The sequence below is a fragment of the Etheostoma cragini genome, chromosome 17, assembly GCF_013103735.1.
Source record: "Etheostoma cragini isolate CJK2018 chromosome 17, CSU_Ecrag_1.0, whole genome shotgun sequence".
Lineage (NCBI taxonomy): Eukaryota > Metazoa > Chordata > Actinopteri > Perciformes > Percidae > Etheostoma > Etheostoma cragini.
Genome location: NC_048423.1, coordinates 24,235,901 through 24,240,857, shown reverse-complemented (window position 1 = coordinate 24,240,857; position 4,957 = coordinate 24,235,901). Strand labels below are relative to the sequence as shown.

At 39.5% G+C, this 4,957-nt stretch overlaps 1 long non-coding RNA gene across 1 annotated transcript in view; it reads left to right on the top strand.

The window, feature by feature from the left end:
* The window catches only part of LOC117960785, an 18,818-nt gene that overhangs the window by 2,866 nt on the left and 10,995 nt on the right, over positions 1-4,957 (top strand). Inside the window, exon 2 of the long non-coding RNA XR_004660226.1 lies at positions 979-1,088. This is a non-coding gene — a long non-coding RNA (uncharacterized LOC117960785). The remainder of the gene's footprint in view (positions 1-978; positions 1,089-4,957) is intronic.

Sequence of the window (4,957 nt, the reverse complement as noted above, 5' to 3'; positions counted from 1 at the left end):
CGGACCAAATAACTTCTTCCTACTCCTTTTTGAACATGGGAATTTTTTTTGATTGAATGATTTTCAATCATTTGGGAAGATTGTGCAGAGAGATACATGGCCTTATTTATCTGTCATTTTAATTATAGATATGTATGCATGTATATATTTTTTATTTTTTACATGTTCAAATTAACTACTACTACTACTACTAAAAAGCACATTTACCTAAGTACTGTACTTAAGTAGGGGTGGGGGAAAAAATCCATACATCATAGTATCGCGATGTTTCAGTGGCAATACTTCAGGTATGGATATTTTATGTACTTTATATATGTGTTGTCAGTTTTTCCCATTTTTCAGCAATAACATTATATGAACAAACAGAGAAACAAAGTTTCCTTTTGGGGACGTCATTTGAAATTGGGAAAAATTGAAGTTGAAAAGAGGTTGTAAATTGCAATATATCGCACAATATTGCAATATGTTTAAAATCGCGATATTATCTTATAGTGGCATGAGTATCGTGATGATGTCGTATCGAGAGACGTCAGGTAACCCCCCCCCCCCCCCCCCCCCCCCCCCCCCCCACCCCTTCCCTACTGCCAAGTAAGCACATTCTACTTTGACTCCACTACATTTCAGAGGGGAATATTCTACTTTTACCAGCGTTATTTATTTCGGATTCTGAATTGTCATCCCCTTCCTGTCCAGTGAAAACCATTTCTGTGTTCTCTTTCTGATGTTTGAGCTTTATTCGCCGCTCTCTAAAACACCTCCCTGTCCATTCTCATAGATCACCACTTGACTGACCTCAATCTGTCAGCCTGGTGACCTTTAACCTGGAACCCTCTTGGGAAACGGTGTGTCCGCTAATAGCAAATTAGGACAGAAATATTAAATAAACAACCATGCTTTTCTAAATCTAAGAAATTGTTCCAGAGAAACGTGTAAAGAGCTAAATTGGCCCTATAGAGGAATATTTCTCAAATGAAAAAGCCCACACTCAATTGTTTTGGGGCTTGAAATGAGTTCACAAAAGTCTTGGGTTGACAAAAGTAGCGTAGTATATGAATGAAATTAAAAATAAATGTCTAAAATGAAATTTTGTAATACTGTTTTTTTTACTAGGAGTGTCGCTGGTGTGTCTTTTGTCCTCAGAGGGAAACATTTGTATTATTAATTTGTATAGACAACTGTAACTTGCAGTCATCGTTGTAGGCTGTGACTTCATACCGACACCCCCCATTACATAAATATGATTTTTTTCATCTGAGCCACTGTTCCACCACTTTTTAACACAAAGTGTCATTGGCTCCATATGTCCTGATTGTGTCACCATGTCGTCATGTGGTGAGTTTTCCAAATTAATAAAAGAAAATGACTTTCCAAACAAAGTGGTCCCGGAACGGTGAATTTACAGTACATGGCCAGTAGCTGATTTTAAAGATGTTTTTGCAGTGGGACACACATGGTAATCTCAGAAACCCAAACCGTCTAATCAACACAGCAGGTAAAACCATTCCATTGTGGACAATTAGCTCAAACGTGTACTTCTAGTAACCTAACCACTATTAACAGCCAATCAAACTACTATTCAGCTCTTTAAACCCCAAAGAGCTGACGGGATTTTTACAGCCTGGTTTGAGTCCCAGCTCAGCATCTGGAGGAGCTGCCATTGTTGTGTTTTGTGTATTAGCGCCCGTAAAGAGCCTTCATGGGACCCAATAGACCTACTGTGAGATCCCAGGGACCGAGCACAGGGGCCACAACTGGGAAACAGTTGTATTGTTATTCGTAGAGCCAGACACTCAGGTCTCCCTTTTGGGGGATCCACCATTACAGGTAGTTGCGAACTGTCGCTACTTGTTGAGATGAGGGCCTAGTACACAATGACCTGCTGGAAGATACAATGACTTCAAATAGGTTTCAAAGTAAACTCCCTCTGCACAATAGAAGGGCTTGGTCCCGTCAAGTCACAGACACTAAAGGCCACCTTGCGTATTGAGCCGTGTATTGGTAATTTGGTGTTTTCAGGGTTTCGAGAGTTGTAAATGAACAGGGTAATAAGATGTCTGTGCCACGTTTGCCAGTGAAAGGCCGGTGAATGGAGGAGGGCCAGGCGATGGTTTTGTGACCCTGCAGGGCAAAGTTGGGATCAAATAGAGTCTCAGGGTCTGGACAGGCTGGACAGCATATGTCCTCCTTCCACCTCCCTGTTTTAATCCGCCTCATGAGACAGAAGAACTTCTGCATGCAGATTTAAATACACCATTAGTGTCCTCTAGTGGTGGTTTCTGCTAAGTGCAGTAGAACTAAACCCTCCGAGGTCTAAGGGCATTTTTAGATATCTTCTTGAATTCTCCATTCCTTATAACTGATCCACGTGTGTTTCATATCAGAATGATGAGAACAAACTCAGCTTTCTCTATGATTATGCCAAGAAACGATCCAGAGCAACGTGTAAAAAGAGAATTTGGCCCAAAAGCTGACACATTTCTCAAATCTCTTGTTAAAAAAAACATACATACACTTCCTGGTTTTGTTGCTTAAAATAAGTTCAAAAAAAGTCTTGGGTTCACAGAAGGTAAAATAGTAAATAAATAAAATGATATTTTGTAGTATTGCTTCCTGAGTGGAAGCGTGACCGGGTGTGTCGTCAGAGGGTGACTAATCAACTGTAACTGTTTTATGAATATCATCATGTCCAGAAATATTTGTCAATGTACACTGTTCACATATCATATTACTTTTGTTATGATATTTTGGGAAACTTTCACTTTTACTCTACTACTTTTCCTTAATAAAATGAATACTTTTACTTTCCCTCAGTACTGATGAACAAAAACTCTTTTTTGTTTTTTCTTTTGTTGATGTCAGATTATGAAATTGATGTCTAAGAAACAATGAGTATTATGCTTCACCACAAGGAAGCCACAATAATGTTCATTATCCAAGTTTTGCATATTTTTTACCTCTGAAAATGTAAGAAAATGGTATATCAGAACATGACTTTTCATACAAATATCAGATACATTGCAGACTTTTACTTAAATAATATTCTAAAAGTCAACTTTAAATTCTGCCAAAGTTCTTTTCTGGTGAGATACATGTACTTTGACCCAAGTATTGCTTTCAAGTACTTTATACAAGACTGCTCATAAGACTGTATCCGTAAGGTTGTTATAGTTTTGAATTTTTATTTAGTTTTTCAATTTATTCACAGAAGTATACTGTATATATACATACAAAATACGTGGTTGGGGACCTGTATAGGAATAGGAGCAGCCATGTACTTTAGTGTCCTATGTGAAGGCACAGCGCCATCTCATGTCAACTCCGTTCCATTTCTGTAAAAAAAAACTAAAACTGACATGATTTGCATTCATTTTTTTTTAAACCTGGTAATATAGTTTAAGTTTAGCTTTGGTTCTTTTTGAAGACTTTAGTTTTTATTTAGTTTCAGTTTACTAAAATACTTTTCACTGCTTATTGTCAAGACCGTTGAAGCCTCTTCTCCAGTTTTGCAGTCAATCCAACAACTAAAAAAATCCCACAATTAATATATTGTATATTATATATAATGTGCAGTAATGATGTCTCTACAGAGGCCCATGAATGCAATCTACAAAAGAAGCTAAAGAAAACTAAATCATTAATAATATCAATGAAAATATTAGGCATTATAGGGGGGGGCAGCTGCTCAGTCTGTAGGGAGTTGGCTGGGAACCAGAGGGTCGCTGGTTCAAGTCCCCGTACGGAGTTGGACTGGTAGCTGTAGAGATGCCAGTTTGCCTCCCGGACACTGCCAAGGGGCTCTTGAGCAAGGCACCAAATTCGCACCAGGTCGCACAACTCTGGAGCAACTAGGGGTTAAATGTTTTGCTCAGGGACACGTTGGTTGATGTGTCTCAGTGGGAATCAAACCCTGAGCTTCCACACCACATGTGCCATATCCACTGCGCCACCACTGCCTCACACACACAGTGGCTTGAGGAAGTTTACACACCCAGGATAAAGTTGATTAAAAAGACGAATAAAAAAACATCTTTTGGAAATGGATCTCAATACCTTAATTAAATAAATTAGGGAAATCCAACCTTTTAAGGACAGCAATTTTCTTTGTGAATAAATAATGTACTGTAAATAAATAAATGGTCTTCCTTAAAATACAGGCGGCATACACCCCCCTATGTTAAATTCCCATAGAGGCAGGCAGATTTTTATTAGTAAAGGCCAGTTATTTAACGGATCAGGATACTATGCATCCTGATGAAGTTCCCTTGGCCTTTGAAATTAAAATATATCATCATATCATATATACCCCCCATATCATCACATAACATTCACCATACCTAGAGATTGGCATGGTGTTTTTTCAGTTAGCTTAATAGCTGGTTTGCATTGACAGATGATTTTATGGAAAGTTCCCCATGCCAGTCTCTATGTATGATGATGGGTATGTGATGATGGGGGGGGGGGGCTATTTAACTCCACAGGTATGGCTCACTGTTTGGTGTTTTTAACAACAACAGACCTCAACGGCACAGAGGAAGAACATATATCATACACAAAAGTAATGGCAAAACACCACAAAATCCCCTTGAATGCACCCCAGCTTAGTTAGGATACTACAAAATAGTTAATCATTAACCTTTGACCCTACCAATAGCTTTTCATTTCCATCTGCAACACACACACTGCTCATGCACATCAAAGGCAACAGGTGGAACAAAACCGCCCTAACACATCCACATTGAGGAATGAAATGCTGCAATCAACATGTGGCTGCCTTTAATGACGTGGGAGAATCGACATGTGAGTAGCGGAGCGGTCAGCAGAAACCACCTCAGATGCTTATTGGCCGGCCACGTTAGCATACCAGCATCTGTGGCCATGTCTGTGGCCCCGGGGCCAAGCAGTGATGATTAACATTTAAAACAGGGCCAGGGCCAGGGCCAGGGCCAGGGCCACCCCC